This window comes from Paroedura picta, chromosome 1 (genome assembly GCF_049243985.1).
Source record: "Paroedura picta isolate Pp20150507F chromosome 1, Ppicta_v3.0, whole genome shotgun sequence".
In the NCBI taxonomy this organism is placed as follows: domain Eukaryota; kingdom Metazoa; phylum Chordata; class Lepidosauria; order Squamata; family Gekkonidae; genus Paroedura; species Paroedura picta.
In genome coordinates this window covers 156,464,536-156,482,112 of record NC_135369.1, presented here as the reverse complement: position 1 = coordinate 156,482,112, position 17,577 = coordinate 156,464,536, and the positions used below count along the sequence as shown (strand labels likewise).

General features: G+C 43.6%; 1 protein-coding gene across 1 annotated transcript in view; it reads left to right on the top strand.

Moving 5' to 3' along the window:
• Positions 1–330: 330 nt before the first annotated feature.
• ALKAL2 (ALK and LTK ligand 2) overlaps positions 331–17,577 on the top strand; it is a 38,670-nt gene continuing 21,423 nt past the window's right edge. The window contains exon 1 of the mRNA XM_077309630.1: positions 331–394. The gene's annotated coding sequence lies outside the window, so the exon portion shown is untranslated. The remainder of the gene's footprint in view (positions 395–17,577) is intronic.

Below are 17,577 nucleotides of genomic sequence, written 5' to 3'. Positions count from 1 at the left end.
TTATTTATAATTAGTTTTATATCACCACCGCTCCCAAGATCTAGCTCGTGGCAGCTTACAATATCATCATATAAATCATCCTTATCCATTGTTCCTCTTAATATTTGTGAAACAGCCCTGGGGGTGGAGAGTGTCCTGGCTGTCCGAGTTGGAATTGGGCCAATCAGGGTGTGGCCAGCAAAGCTGGTTGGATGAGTATCTTCAAACACAAAGGTCACAAAGCAAAGCTGGCCGCATCCTGATTGGCCCTGCACCTACAGCTCCCACCCTCCCCTCCTGGACGCTAGCCACTATGCTCTCAGACACTGTAGAGGGACACAGAGAGAGAGAGACACAGAGAGCCATTGCCAAATCCCGCAGGGACCACAGCTCACCCGGGAGCTCATTCCACCAGGTAGGTGCCAGGACAGAGAAAGCCTTGGCCCTGGTTGAGGCTCGGCGCGCTTCCCTGGGGCCGGGAATGACCAATAGGTTTTCCCCTGCAGAGCGTAAGGTCCTGCTGGGGATATTATTATTATTATTATTATTATTATTATTATTATTATTATTATTGGATTTATTTCCCGCCACTCCCTTGCGGCTTGTGGCGGGCTACAGCATCCCAGAATCCCCATTAAAACCCCATTAAAACAATAATAACATTACCAATATTACCGGCATGGTGGAGAACGGCAACTCAACTTCCCCCCCTCCCACTACTGGTGGGTGGAGAGGAGGTCCTGATGATGTTTACTTCGTGTCCCAATCCCGAATCCCCGGGGAGGGGCATAGATCTATATTATCGGCCCCAGCCTCAACCATAAACCTGGTGGAAGAGCTCTGTTTTGCAGGCCCTGCGGAATGTTGAAAGATCCCGCATATTTATCATATGGCTTGTGCAGGGTAGCCAGGAGATCTGAGGACTGTGTGGCAGCCAGGCAAGGAACATTCCAAGGTGGTTTAACATTTCTTGCCTCTGCATCATGACCCCTAGTGTTCTTTGGAGGAACTACCACCCAAATCCTTGGAGGTCTCCCATCCAAAGACTAGCCAGGTTTGGCCCTTCTTAGCTTCCGAGATCTGACAGGATAGGGCTTGCCTGAGCTACTAGCCATTGGTGATTGAGGGGAAACTTCACCTTCAGAAGCACTGAGTTTCCTAATCCCAAAGCCAGAAGACAACGTCAGGGGGGATTGTGTTGGAGGCAAAGGAAGAAAGAATTTGGTTTGAAAGTTTCTTGATTAAATAAGCATTCTGGGTTTTGCTTTGGGGGTGGGTAGGTTAATAACTTTTTAATGTGACTGACGATTCTGTTTATAAAGGAGAAATTTACTCAGAACTAATACATTTGCAGTGGCTGGATTAAGTCAGCTGAGTCCTGCAACACATTTTTAAATGGAAGCTTCAAAGTTTCAGCTAAAATGCAAACCATGTTATTGTTTCTGAAAACCTCAATTTTTAAAAATTAAAATAAGCTGCAGAGTGCTCTGGAACTTTCCAGGACAAGGTTGGAAATATCTAAGCCCTAAATAAGTGAATGTGTAATAGAAGCAAATAGGGCCAGTCTACCTATGCATGTGAATTAGGCGCTACAGATCAAACGTCACAGAGAGAAGTTGCAGCTAACAGCTAAGAGTGCTGCAGCTAGCAGTGGCATCTCAAGTGGAGTTATACCTTTCTAAGCCCATTGGCTCCCATGCTTAAGACAGTTCTGTAAAGAAATTGGCAGTGCAATCCTATGCAAGCTTGAATGACGTCACATTAATAAATGCTAGCGGTGATCTCACCATAAGACAACTCAGTAACAGAATACTAGTTATGATGGTGCTTTTGGGGGGAAAACAAGTAGCTGGAATTGTTTTAATGCTCCTGTTCTCTCTGTATTTTTATTTTTAATATAAGTCGGACACGACTGAACGGATGACATCATCATCATCATAATATGCTGTACTTAAATTGTTATGTTGAATCAGGCTTTGATTATTTGTATGTTTATTATATGTCTAAAACCACTCTGGGAACTTAGTGTACTTGGGTACATAAGGTACTAAGATCACATGGTAGAACAATGTGTGAATTATATATCAATAACAAGCAGCAGTGCAGCATCCCTGGATTTTGTTTCCCCTGTACATGCCCCCTCCCGGTCAGTGGCCCTGTGGCTCTGGGCTTCTCAAGTTACCAAAACAGCATGGGAAAGACCCATACTACAACTTCTCTGCTGCAGAGGTAACATGATGCTATAAGTATACAAATGGGGATTCCTGTTCATTTCCATGCAAGAAGTACATGCATCAGTTTCTTCCACCGAAATGAATGGGAAGCCATGTAGGCAATGGACACCTGCGTTTAATGCATCCCAATGTATTGCATATGCCTATGCCTCCAGGTTGATTGGGAAGGCACAGGATTGACTAAAGCTAAACAGGCGTTAGTCTGAGTAATGTCTGGGTAGGAGATCCTACACGTACCACCTTGACTGCCACAGTGGAAGATGGAATGCCAGTGTAATAATATGTCATGAGGTAAAGCTGTATTTCTCAAGAAATCGGAAACTCCCACATCTTCCAATACTCAGATCCTGACATGAAGTAGAGTCCTGGTGTTAAACTAAACCATTTTGAGTCAAAACAGAAACAACAGTCTTCATATTGTTATTAACATTTTTGAACCCTGGAATAATCTCTTTGTAACATGAAAGGACGACAACGCTTGAGAAAGTACAAAAATATTCTTCAGGATTCAACAACATGAAGCATTCGTTGATTGAAAACCCAGAGCCATGTTTGTTTGCTTATGCTGAAACTAAAATTGGGATTTCAGTTGCTATTTAAAGCTTTGAAAAGTTAAACATCGTTACTTTCAATGTTTCAGGCATATGCGTGTGGGAAATTTAGACCTGGCTGGAATACATTAGCCTTTTATCTTTGGGCATGCTCATTTCTGAAGTGAGAAAGAGTGCAGCTCTTCATTCACTCTTTCTTAAACATTTGGGCCCCCTCCTCAAATTTTTCTACCTTTGGAGACTCTCCAGCCCAGGAATGGCTATCTCTTCAGCTATAAAGTATGCAGAATACTTGTACACAAATGGCACATATATAGCCCACTGCTGGACACAATGAAGGATCTGTGGGCCAGAAACAATCCAATCCTAATGTTCAGAGAACTGGAACAATTTTCTCTGTCCTAAAACTATCTAGCCAGGGAAGGAACTGCGCTAGCCAGACGCTTCCGTATGTTCCCAGCCTTGTTATAACAGCATCCATGGTTTAGCGTACCAGCTTTGGTGACTGCTTCACAGAGTATCTCATTCAACAGATGTCTTGCATTATGTTCAGAATGCCAGGATAGCATCATTTCTGTCCAGGCTGAGTTCATTAAACATGAACATATAAGGGGTGCACAGATATCTTGGTGAGGAGATGTTTAGTAACAATTTACACTAGAAACATGTTAAAGGAAACAACCAGGACCAAAATATTGCTCTCAGATGCCGACAGTTACTTTGAGAAGAGGCAGTGTATTCCGTTAATACAGCTCCCTGTTTGTATTATGTGACAACACTCCATCGAACATGTGAGGCTCCAACAGATGCTCCCCCTGTATAAGTGTGATGTTCTTAATAGGATGTAAGCCCTAATATAGGCAGGGATATTGTGCAAAATTGAAGCAGTCCTTTTAAAAACCAAACTAGAGCCCCGCGTATCAGACATTGCATGTGACTAAAGTCCAGTGAGCGAAGCAGGGAACGGGATAAGGTCTGCTTGCTGTTTCTAGTGCAGCTCTAATGACAACCTACTCGAGGGGTCCCCATCATTTTTTGAGCTTTTAGAATGGCTGCCACAAAGGGGGGGGGCAAAGGCAAAATGTCTGCCACAGGAGCCAAAAGCAATACCTCTATGACAGTAGCCTCTACGCTTTCCCCCACTCTGAGGTAAACATTCCCTCCTAAAAGAAATGTTGTTTCCTTAGAGTTGGCCTAGTAGCATGGGGGTTTTGTTTGTTTGTTAATAAATGAAGCTGAATGTCCCATGCTGTCACTGTTAGAACTTCTTGGCTTTATTCGGCCCTGGAACCATTTGGGAAGGTGTAGAGCCATATTTTCTTTAAAAACTCCTTTGTCAGAATGGCATTGAGGCATTTTTTTTTTACAACACACTCATTAATGATTTTATTTACAAGGGGGGAAAGGGTAGCTGGAGTTGAGAAATCAGTTTTCTTTATGCAAATCAGCTATTCTGCAGCTTCTATTTACACTCTTTTCAGATGTTCTTTGGCTTTTCTTTCAGAGGTTAAAATTTCCTTGAACTGAGAGGTTTCTTTACTGAACTTATTCCTCAAAGCACATTTGTTTTTCTTTGTTCTTTTAATAGTGTTCCCCTGAACTCCCTCTGGTTCCTAGAAAGTGTGCACACTTAAGATTGTACCCCCATTTTCCTCCTTTTTGGAGGAACCTGTCTCCCACTGCCTTCTGAGGTAACTGAAGCTCTTTTCCACACACAGGCATCTTATTTTCCTTCACTAACTAGGCAGGGGTCCTTCTTCTCTTCCTTAAAAGGACTCTCCTTCCACTTTGACCTAATTTGGGAGTTAACACCTGACTGCCCAGATTTTCAATGCCAAAAAACTGCCTTATTTGTTCAGATTAACTGTCAACCCAAAACACTGTTCCCTCACTAGAGTTTCTACTCAGAGGAGTTCATCAGCTAAGAATCAGACCTTTCTCAAAGGGAACCCTCTTCCCTCCAGCCCACAGCCAGTATAGCAACTCCCACTCAGCTGTGGCTGGCCAATCACAGGGCTCAGAGCAGCCTGCAATCCTGGTTCTGTCTGCTTAGTATTTTTAACTCTTCACTCACTGCTCCTGTTGTTTCAGCACTTAGGCCATGTCTGCAGTTGTCCATATTTTCCAGGTCTCCTGCATATTGGTCTTTGGAGGTTGACTTTGCATTTGCGCCTGGCTAGGTGCACGTGTAGTTTCCAAATGGCAATACCAAGAATCTGCTTTCTTTTCATGCTGTTCACATCAACTTTGGAGGCATGTGCTCCTGGTTTTTTTCTTTCCAGGGGTGGGGGGCAGATAGCCCCACCCCTACCTTTTCCCCTCTTTTTTTCTTTGCACATTTGCAATAATGCACGTTCATACGTTTGATTTAATGCATTTGTGATTTCTTTGTATCTGAGGAAGTGTGTGTGCTCACAAAAGCTCATGACTTGAATAAATCTCTGTTGGTCTTTAAGGTGCCACCGGACCCTAAATGTGTACTTTAAAGCTGAAATGATTGGGGGAGGGGGGTGGGGAGAGCCTGTTCAGGAAGAAGGCAAAAAAAAGGGGGGGAATGCAATTTCTGGCTTGCCCCACAAAAAGAAGGGCAGGAAAAAGGCAGGCTGAATCAAAAACAACAAATGCAGTGCCACAATTACTTTCAAGGAAGCTCTCGAGGGGGATGGGACATAATCATAATTATAATCATGCATCTTAATGTGATCAGAAAGAAATCTTATTTTGGATCCCCTACATCAGTGGTCCCCAACCTTTTAATCACCGGGAATGGGTCAATGCTTGACAATTTCACTGAGGTCCGGGGGGGGGGGTAGTCTTTTGCAGAGGGACGTCACCACCGCCACCTGAGCCCCTGCTCCGCTTGCTTTCCCACCAGTGCCCCTGACTTCCCACAGCCCGCTGGGGGGCGCTGCTAGCAGCAGCTGCACAGTACCACAGCGAGGGGGAGCCCCAGCCATGGCAGCTGCTGGAGAGCACCAAAGGTGAGCCGGTGGCAGAGCAGCCCCCAAGGCAGCAGCCGGGGAGGAGGACGAGGAGGAGCCATGGCCCGGTACCGACTGATCAACAGACTGGTCCCGGCCCTACATCTAGTTCTATAGTTTCGTGGATTAAAGGGGTTCCTAAGAGTTCGGAACACACATTAGGTGGTCATTCTAAGCTGTTTTAGTCACTAAGTGGAGACAATGGTTTTTATTTTGTGGGTGCGCTAATTTCAAACAGCAATCATACGTCTTAATGTAACCAGAAATATAAAATAACGGCAGCAGGGTGCAGAGGGAATGAAACGGGAGCCAGAGAAGCATGTAGGCAGGTTTGCAGGTCAGTGAAAGCATGCCGAGCATGAGGAAAGAAGTGAGAAGCCACTTCGATACCAAGTACACAAACTCGATTGCCACAAATTGTCTCCCCAGGAGGAGAGGCAATTCGTGCTTTCTCTGAGCTCCAAAAAAAGCCACAGGAAGAGACATTTCCTCTGAAGCTGTACCTGAGGAGCCTGATTTTGCTGTGAACCTGAGGAAATTCCACGGAGCTAGAACAGCGCTAATGCAAAATTTAAAGGTCACTGCAGAAATGGCCTTTAGAGTCTCATTTTCTGTGTGTGGCCCATCACAACTTCCCATCCTGCTTTGTACAAAAAAATTGCAGAAGGGGGAGAAAAGGAAATGAGGGAAAGCCTATGGGAAAGGGTAGAAAGAGGCTGAAGAATAAAAAGGAAAAACTGAATGGAACAACACATTAGCTAAGGTAAGTACAGGTACTTAGCAGTTCTCTGATCCTCCACAGGCTATGGCTTCTATTGCAGCTATGGGGCTGAATCTGCACAGGTAGAAAAGGTCAGGGCGGCATCAGAGCGGCTAATCCCCATGTCCACATGATGTCACCGCCAGGCCACCACTCTCCCAGAGCTGGCATGGATCGGGCCCCCAGAAGCCCTGTTCTAAGGGAACACAGGTTCTTCCGCATTCCCTTTTAGCACTGCGGGGGCCAACGATGCCTGTCCCTTGGAAGGCCCTTGTAGACAGGAAGAGCCTGGCCTTTGAGACCCAGCTCCTCCCTGCCCTATGGAGGCTGTCAGGGGGCAAAAAATGCCTGGACAGCTTTGCGGCACCTCACAGAGTCATTGGGTGGACCAGGGCTTCTTTATTTTACAGTAAGGTGGGATTGCGTTCCCAGGTAATCCCACCTTCCTGCAAAATAACTTCCCCACTGCCCCCACACATGGCAGAACTTTTCTGCCATGGCTGTGTCCCCTGGGGGGACAGGTTTCAGTGGGTGTCCCACTGAAATTTGTTCACTGCAGGGCACATTTTGCTGCTGGAGCAGATCTGGCACTGAAATGTGTCAACTGTGGGGACATAGAAAGCTATGGAGCATGCAGCTCTGCAGGAACACACTGGCTGCAGCCTGGAGTGGAGTTACTGGCCTCACTCTCTTTCTGGAAAGCTCAGCAGGCACCGCGGAGAGGGGGTACTGGCACAGGCACCATGTTGGGGAACCCTGAGCTACACTTTCCCCACCCAGTTGACTGTATAGCACTTCATTGAAGGGTATTAAGGGGTAAAGAAGTACAGAAACCTGTTTATGCAAATAGTCTCTAAGTCACACAAGCCTCATCCCTCTGCCATATTGTCAGTTGCAAAAAGCAGAGCAGTGTTTAATAAAAATTGCTTTGTAGAGAGAACATGAGGCCAAAAGAAATATTCCTTTTAGCCTGAAGATTCATTTTCCTCAAATAAATAAACTTTCCCACACAAGACTTGTTACCCAAACATTATGCCAGCACATGAGATCATGAGAATGTATATCATGGATAGGCCACCACCATCCCTTGTAACTTGTACACATTCATTTCGTCCATTAGCATTACATATAAAACATCTTTTAAAACTAATAAGTGCTACTGTTTGGCAAATACAGAATGAAATCCTGGAGCCTTTTTTGACTTTGACACGGACATCCACACACACAGAATTTCACCCTTAGATTCTGTTGTAGCTAAAGTACCTTTAGAAAGTGCTTTTTTGTAGAATATGCACTGCTTTATTGGCAGGAGACTATCTTGTTGTCTTATGTTTTAATTTTGTTGTGAACCGCCGCGAGCCGGCTGGTCCGGGAGTTGATGGTATATAAATTCAATAAACAAACAAACAAATAACATGTAAAAGCCCTGCTGGATCAGGCCAATGGTCCAGCATGCTGTTTCAACCAGATGCTCTAGAAGAAGAATTGGGTTTTATACCTTGCTTTTCACTACCCAAAGTCTCAAAGCAGCTTATAATCACCTTCTCTTCCTCTCGTCCAATTGACGGCCAATTAACTTCTGAAGAAGGTTCCTTCTAGTTGCCATGGCTAGAGGTCTACTATTGATGGACCTCCATGAATCTGTCCGACCCCTTACTCTTAATGAGGGTGGGAGAAGATGAGCAAATCATTACGAACATGTTTCATGAGACAAATGTTGATTGGAGCATTTCCTTGCCCTACTCATTCTTTCTCTAAGCCAGGACAAACAAGCAGGCTGTCTTTTCTGGTGCATGCCTGTTCTCTGTTGGGAAAACTGCTCTCTCTGGGCCTGAACAGATATACATAAAAAGTAAAGTCATTTAACTTTGGAAGCACACACAGCACATTCTTGTCCCAAATCCCTCATCTCTAGATTGGAGAAAAAAAAACCCCATTCTGTTAGTTTGCCACAAACATTAGCTAATGGCTATGCACAATCTTGACAGGCTGCTGGTGGTGATCAGACTCTCCCTGAAGATGTTAAAACTTGGTCCTGTATTCAAAAATAAGCTTAAAGGGGAATTCTTGATTGCTTAAAAATACACCTGACACTTTGAAGTAAGAACGAAACAAGTAATCTGCCTAAACATGATACAGAGGAGTGTAGCAAACAGCCAAACCATCTAGCACTGATGGCTACTGATATAACTGGTAACTACCAATGTCAAAGGAAGGAAAAAATGGTTACATCACCTGCTTTTTATTTACATTCTCCCTCTCCCTCTCTCTCATACACACGACTGCACTAGAAAAAGAGGACTTCTGGGGTTTGGTATCTTGCTGTTTACTACACAAGGCAGTCTCAAAGCAGCTTACAATCACCTACTTTTCAGTCCTGGTCCAACCTGGTGGAATGAGCTCCCGGAAGAGCTGAGGGCCCTGTCGGAATTGTCAGCTTTCTGCAGGGCCTGTAAGATGGCGCTCTTCCACCAGGCATACGGTTGAGGCCAGGGTAAAACCCCGGTGTTTCCATCAAGGACCCCTTCCCAATGTCTATCAAAGTCTATCAAAGTCTACTAGAGTCTATCAGACCTGCACCCACCCACTCATAGTGGAAGAAGACCCGGTCTCCGTCTGAACCGTCTGAATGAGGTGGGATAGGATAGATTATTGGTGTTATTGACCACTTGCTTATTTTATTGTAAATTGGGGTTTTATGAGGTTTTATTGTATTTTAATGTTTTATTCTGTGAACTGCTGCGGATTCCTATATAAATCAAAATAATAAATAAATAATACATAATAAATACTCCTCTTCTCCCCACAGTAGTCACCCTGTGAGGAAGGTAAGGCTGAGAGAGCTTTGAGAGAGCTGCCCCAAGGTACCTAGCTGGTTGTATGTGCAGGAGTAGGGAATCAAATCTGGTTCTCCAGATTAGAAGACACTGCTCCTAACCAATACACCAAGTTGGGATGATCAGCTAACTGATAGTTGTCCCATGAGTCTCTCAATGATAACTTCAGCAATTCTTTTCAACATCTTTCTTGACAACAGTCAAGGCCAAACAACATTGTCCAGAGGGTGTCTAATGTGGTATCTTCCCAAGAATAATCATGGGAACTTGACATGAGAATGGAGAATGTCCTTTTAACTTTTTCCTTTCTGCCACTGCCTTTGGGGGGGGGGGGTCGGCATCCCTGAGTTGCCTCTGCTCTCACATTTTTCCTAGAGGGAATAAAAGCAGCTTAAGGGTGCTTTTGATCTCCCAGAAGGAAAGCATTAGGAAAGGAATAGGTTAAAAAGCTCATTTGCCCTCGTGCTGTTCTCCCCCTCAAAAAAAGTAGTGTTTGCAAAAGAAAAATCTTTTAAAGCCCTCATGGAAGCAAGCACAAAGCGTCATTAACTTTACAAAAAGGATCTGTAGAATTATAATGTACATTGACCCCTCCCCCCAACACATACACACAACTCACTAGATCAGAAGGAAGGCCCATTGAGTTCGACTTGGTGGATCCAGCAGTGGCCTGTTAGATATTTCATGCCACCACAAGCAAGTCATGGAACCAACAGACCTTCTATATTTGCCCCCCGTGCCTACACTCCTCTCTCTGCACATGTAAGAACAGTACAGCTATTATGACTGTTAGCAGTCATCTTCCATGAATTCCCTTTTTAAAGCCATCACCATATTTGGGGCAAAGACTCTGTAGGTTAATGGTGCATTGTGTGAAGAGGTAGTTGCTTTTTGTCTGTCTGGAATTTATTGCCAATCCATTTTATTGGCTTACTGAGTTCTAGAGTTATGAGAGATAAATCTCTTTTGAAGTACTCCTCACATACCATGCATTATTTTATAGACCTCTATCGAGTTTCTCCTAATTCATCCCCTCCCCCCATTAAAAGGCTCTGCACACTTTCCACATAGACTGAGGAAGCAAACTCTTGATTAACTGGGTTACCCTTTGCTGTACCTTTTGCATGTCCATGATTTTTGAGCTGGGTCAGAACAATGCACATTGTTGTCAAGTTGGCTGTACCATCGATTTATATAAAGGCATTATCAGAATTTTTGCTTTCATTCTCTTTCATACTAATTGGCCTTTTCCATCATGTTGTACACTGAAATGTTCGTTAAAAGGACCTTAAAACTGCAAGATTAAAAGACGCCGGGAGAAATGTGAAAAATAATACCAAGAGCCATATTCAGAATTATGTTTCATACAGCTAACTAGTTTCAAAATGCACTCCTGTGGATAAAGTACAAAAGTACAAAACTGGCTGTGCTTTATAATGGTAAGAATGTCATCACACCATGGCAGAGTTGTATATGGACCAAATACTGCAGTCCAAATGGACCACAAGTATGATGGGCATTTTTAGAAATGATGCAAAGCGACACAGCTGTTCATTGCTTACAACTCAAAGAAGGGAATGGAGAAGATCATTCGAGAACATTGCAGGATTGATCCTTTTGGTTCCACAAGATGAAAAAACTCAAAAGGGCTGCCCTCCTCACGCACATGCACAGCGCGCGGAATCAAAAATACTGAAAATGATTTTGAATATGACAGAAATGTACAAAAAAAAGAAAAGAAAAGAAATGTACATACATACACTGTTTCATATAATTATCTTAAAGATATAAGGTTCAATTCAGGGTAAAACCATAGTGAACAAAATAACTCTAAGTCACACATTTACACACCATTGAAAAGGGGATATTTTTGATTACCGACTCTTTATTTCTAATCAGTGCTGAGGTGGTTGCATAGGGAGTCCAGTAGCTTTGTCAGCCAACTGACAGCCAAGTCAATGAAGGGGGCAGAGTTATTAGCTCAGTGTCAGGCATTACTGCATATTACTGTTGAACATGTAATCTGAGAATTGCACGTGGTGATGACGATGATGTTATCCGTTCAGTCGTGTCCGACCCTCGGCGATTCTATAGGAAAGACTTCGCCATGTGCCCCTGTCTCTGACTGGTTCTCTTAGTTGGTTCATGATCATCCCTGTGTCGGCTTTGATCGTGTTGAGCCAGCAGATCCTTTGGTGACCACGTTTCCTATTTCTGCTTACCATGCTGAGCATTAATTATTTTTCTAGCGAGTTTGATCGCATGATGCGTCCAAAGTAAGTGAGCTTTAGCAGTAATATCTTGCCTTCTAATGACATAGTTGGTTTGCTCCTCTGTAAAACTGTCTTGTTGCTAACTTTGGCTGTCCATGGTATTCGCAGCATTCGTTCGAAAGCATAATTCAAAAGCATGTATTCTCCTCCTGTCTTCCTTCTTTAGGGTCCAGCTTTCGCATCCATAGCTTGTTATGGGGAAGAGAATGGCGTTGAGTAGCCAGCATTTTGTATTAAGGCTGATATCTTTACTTTTACATATTTGGTTCATACTTAACATTGCGTTCCGGCCCAGAATTGCACGTAGTGCTTCTTATTTGCTTGGAGGTTGTATGTTTTTCTCTTTCAGTCTTAAAAATAAAACTGTTCTAAAAACAATTCTTACTCAATTGCCATGTTTTAGGAATGGCAGATTCGAAGCATTCTTTGCGGATCTATTCCATTGTATTTTTATTGCCTGTATACAAGATCTGCTGTCAGCAATCTTTTCCCAAGTCCCTACCGAGATATTGATTGCATAGTAGCTCAGTTTTAAACAGCCAATTGCAGTCTAAAACTGCATCCAAAGTTGTAGTACTTCCGTGCATTAAATATTGATAGGAATCCTATGTCTGGTTTCATCAGTTGAAACAAGAGTGCAATTGAAAGGCTGAGCCTCTTAGCATGAAAATTTTACCAATCTTCATTGAGTAGACTCAGACAGAACATGTTTCCCCTTTGTTTTTATGTAGGCCAACTAAATCCAGTCAAAACATGGTTGCTTTCACATTACACTTTGAATTGGCACCAGGAGGGAGCATCCATCTCTTCTGCGTCATAGGAAAGACATGTGGAGCCAAAGAAAGGGGCAAGCAGGCCACCAAAAGGGCCTTTTCTCTGGTGAAAACAGTGTGATAGAGAAGCCAGAAGTCCTTCCTCCCACTTCGCAGTGTTCAGAAACCCTGTTCTTCTGTGTGATGTCTTGGAACAGGGAACTGTGTCCCATCCTATGTAAGATGTAACCTCTAGCTTGAGCCTTAGTCTAAGAAATACTGAATTGGGGAAGTAGCAGAGACTAATGCAAGATAGACTGAACAACCTTATAGGACTTGAGTTCCACACTCATTCAGCTTCCAAGTATTCAGCATCTAGACCCCATCTAGTTCCCCAGAACTTTGGGGTGATAGCTGTTTTTCTTCCAAGTCAGATAGTTGACTAATCATGCATGTGATTAGTTAACTATTGGATGGAACCCCATCCCAGATCTACATTCTAGCTGTCAATTATATATTAAATAAACAGATACAGCCGAAAGCATAAAACCTTACCCTACAGGGATCTCATCAAAGAAGATCGCAATTCTCTGTGTCCTGTCGAGGGGGGGGACTTACAGAGTTCTTCTGCTGCAGTGTTTATAGAAATAACTCCAGCTAAGCCAGTTTTACCCATACTAACATTCTTTGAAGAGCTACATCACCCCTCTTCCCCATTCTTGCTTTCTTACTTAGGAAAACACTGGCTAACGATAGTGAACATTCATCTGTAACTAGTTGGTGCTGAATAAGTTACAGCTTGAGATGAAAGTTGTGGCCTTGCTGTTTTCTATTATCATTTCATCCTGCCCTGTAGAACACAGTTAATTCTTAACAACAATGGGAAGAATGCAATTTACATTTAGAGTAAAGCTCAGTTTCATAGCAGCCAGTATCTTAGCTCAGATAGGTACTACTCTCTCTCTCTCTCTCTCTCTCTCTCTCTCTCTCTCTCTCTCTGCCATCAAGCTGAAGATGACTTTGCTGTCAGGGGCTCATGGGAATTGTAGTCCATGAACATCTGGAGGACCACAGGTTGACTACCCCTGTTGTAGGGTTTTCAAGGAAGAGATGTTCATAGGTGGTTGTCATGGCCTACCTCTGCATAGCAACCCTAGATTTCCTTGGTGGATTCCCCATCCAAATACTTGGCTTCCTGCTTAGTTCCCAAGATCCAATTAGAGTGGCCTTTCCAGGTTAGGGCATCTCTCTACCACTTTGCTCATCACATCATCTGTGAAGGTGATGCTCTGCACAGAGACCCACAGAAACAGTGGCCTAGCTTGCATGCTCTTTGATGCCTTTTCATCCTCACACACAGGTCTCCACCAGACATTACTTTCAGTACATGCCGAAAGGGAAGACCATCTTTCCATAGTTCCAGCATGCAGATGGATTGGCTGATTGCTGAAGTATTTGAACAGGAGATAAGATTTCTACTCTGTAGCCGTCATCTTGGAGACGGATGCTAATAGATGTTCTGTTCCGAAATATATCCCTTGTGTGTTTGTATTTGATTTCAGAAATTAAATACGGGGAAACAAGGGGGAAGGTAAGATGTGTGCTTTCAAAATAGAAGAACTGGACCAAGCAGGATGTTTTGAAACGAGTTGTGGCCGACTCCAAACATATTGATTTGTATCAGGGCTGTTCAACATAGTGCTGAAGAGTACTCCTGTAGTAGGGCAGCTTGATTCTCTCGCTCAAGAAAAGATGAACCAACTGAAACTAGAACCCACCAGGCTGTGGTAGATCCTGAAGTGATGCACACTGCAGAAGTCAGCATGAGATATGACTACACCGTGACTCTTATAGTCACATGCCTCAAAAGAACACTATTAGTTTTTACTGTCACTGTTTTGAAAATAAACACTACGTAATATGTTCCTTACTAATATCTATTAAAAGCATAAAGTATCATAAGACTAGGAAACAAAGAGATTCTTTAGTCTTCTGCTTGGCAGGCCGATCAGGATTTAAATCCACGTTTCCCTTTGAAAACCAGCCCTTCTCCCTTCCTCAACCAATGCCACCACACAAGCTACTTTGGAAAGTCCCCTTGATGGCAAACTGCTTTTGAAATAATACATGGGGATTAATATTTATGTATTTATTATTTATTTAGCACATTTGTATACCGCCCTCCCCTGAGGCTTAGGGCGGTTCACATGAAACATAAAGGAACTATGCATCAAACTCAGTTTTTTACATTAAATAGAAACAACGGCAACGGAAATGACAATAACAACAACAGAAGAATAACAGTTCAACACAACAACAACACAATGGTCCATGGTTCGAGTCAGGCGCATGGATTTCTGGGAGGGAGGTTCAGGGGCCTAGTGGGAATTGTTGGTCCTGGTCGACCTCAATCAATTGCCTGGCGGAAGAGACCCCTTTTGCAGGCCCTGCAGAACAGTTTCAGTTCCATTAGGACCCTGATCTGGCCTGGGAGCTTGTTCCACCAGGTGGGGGCCAGGACAGAGAAGGTTCTGGCCCTGGTTGAGATCAAGTGGACTTCCTTGGGGCCAGGAATCACTAATTGGTTTGAGGTAGCAGGCAGAGTGAAACGCTCTTTGAGGGGTATAGGCAGAGAGGCGGTCTCTCAGGTACACTGGGCCTAGACTGCGTATGACCTTGAAGGTGATTACCAGAAACTCTAGACTAATCTGGAATTCGACTGGTAGCCACTGCAGTTGTTGGAGGATGGGCCAGATGTGGGACCTCCATGGTGTTGCTGTAAGGACCCTCACCGCTGCATTTTGGACCAGCTGTAGTCTCCGGAACAAGACTAGGGGCAGGCCTGCATAGAGCGAGTTGCATAACTCCAGTCTAGAGATGACTGTCACATGGATTAATGTGGCTAGATGTTTTGGGGCCAAGTAGGGCGCTAGTAGTTTGGCTTGGCAAAGGTGACAGAATGCCAGCCATGCTACTCCTGTGACCTGAGCTTCCATGAAGAGGGAAGCATCCAGGATCATGCCCAGGTTCCTGGTGGAGTGAGCCATTGATAGCTGCACACCATCCAGATTGGGCAGATGCACTTCCTTGCATGGTCCCTTCCTGCCCTTCCTAGCTTCATCTTTGAAGGATTGAGCTTCAGACGATTCACCATGAGCCATTTCATCACTGCTTCCAGGCAGCTGGCTAATGCTTCTGGGGGAAAGTCAGGGCAGTCATCCATCAGGTGGAAGTTCAGGGGCAACTAGTGGCCTACAGAATTAACAGTCTGATTGTTCTCACTATCATTAAGAAACTCATTTTTAGGAAACCACAAGCAAGTGCCTATAACTTAAAATCAAGTCAATGTTCCTCCTGATTCAGAAGCTGCCCCCGCATATGTGATTTTGCTATACTGGCACCTATTTTGTCATTTGCAACATGAACTTGGAAACTCTGTTCAGTTATTGCTCTGCCACAGAGCTGATTCAGACTGTGGAAGACTTCAGTATTCTTTTGAATTAGGCATTTAAACCAAGGGTCCATGTAGCAGTACTTAGTGCTTTCCATGCAGTGATGGGCCTGGATGGTGGTCCTCAGTCCCTATTGCTGGTAAGGCAGTAGTGATGAGGCTTCAACATGTCAGGTTTCCCACAGTTTCCTTGACACAAACCTCTAGCATCTCCTTCTTCTTGATCCACCAGGGATTTTGCAATTTTTTTTAAAGTAGTACTAGAACTGAGTTATAGGGATATAATGTTATACCAGCATGTTAATCAGGTTTATCAGAGCCAGCTTGGTGCAGTGGTTAGGAGAACAGCAGCCTCTAATCTGGAGAACCGGAAAAAAGTGGGTTCCAAAAAGCAGTCCGCCTTCTTCTCTGAATCCCCAGTGTTTCTTTTCTTTTTCAATGCCTTTCTACTTATATCTGTACAACAGAAAAAACTAGATACTTACTTGTTAATAAATCAAAGCTGGTAATTCAGAGAACCTGGAATACATACTGATGGTATAATATTATGTCAATATGATATTCTAGTCTCTTTGAGACAGAGAGAGGAAAAGCCTGCTGCAGGGATAAGCTTAGGGAAATGAGTGGGGAAATCCAATTCCAAGTCTTTATTGTGATCTTTTCCAGAAATTAAGAACACACTGGGGCTGAGATAAATCTGAGATTCAAGAAGGGGCATGAATGCACCATGATACTGTGGAAAGCAGGGGGAAAAACCTACTTTCCCCAAACCATTGAACTTGGGGCAGATAACTAGAGCAGAAATGGCCATTTATTTGTAATGTATTACACTGCATGCATTCTGCCTTCCTCTAAAGTCTCAAGGCTGATATAATACTAATAGCAAAAATGGAACAAAAATCACATCAAAACATTTAAACAGTCAGATCATTATAGAACAACTTGACCCTTGGTATCAGTGCAAAACCATAGAAAGGCCTCAACTTCTGGGGAAAAGGATTTGTGTACTGTCCAATGAATAGTCAATAATAGACTGGTCCAGTAACCAGGAAGGCCATGGAGTAAACACAGGAGAGGTATATGGCTCTTGGAAAGAGTACTGTTAGTAACAACTGGCTGGAGGAGGAGAACTGGCTCATTACATGGAGATGGAGAAGATAAGTATCAGTCCTGGTACCCTGGATTATAGCAATCTCATTTGATTGAATGAAAAGAAATGCTGGTCTTTGTTGTATTTAAAGAGCTGGTTTTTTATCGTTTGAAAACTAAAATGTGACAAAGGTTTCACACTGAGAGGAAGGAGTTAAATTATTCTCTAGAGCTGTGAACCCCCCCCCCCCCAATGTTGTAACAGCTCCTTGTGACCTAAACCATCTCTGACATGTGTTTATCCAGCCTTTCCTTAAAAACCTCCAGAGAAGGAAATTCCACAACTTCCCTGGGCAAATGGTTGCATTGCCTAATTGTTCTTAGCATTAAGGATTTATTTCTTTCCCAGCCTAAGGGCATGTCGGCACAGGAGTTTCACAGGGCTGCTGATTCCAGTACTTCAGCAGAGAAAGGTGAGAAGATGTATCCACAAAAGGAGGTGCCTTCCTTCTACCTGGAAATGTCCATGACATTTATCCTTGTGCTGTTAGGATCAGATGCACCACAAAGCATTGGGAGGTATTTGGCTTTAAGATAGAATAGATTGGGGTGGGCGAGTCATCCTTCCAATTACTTTTTAAAAAAGAATGAAATGAGTTTCAATCAAGAG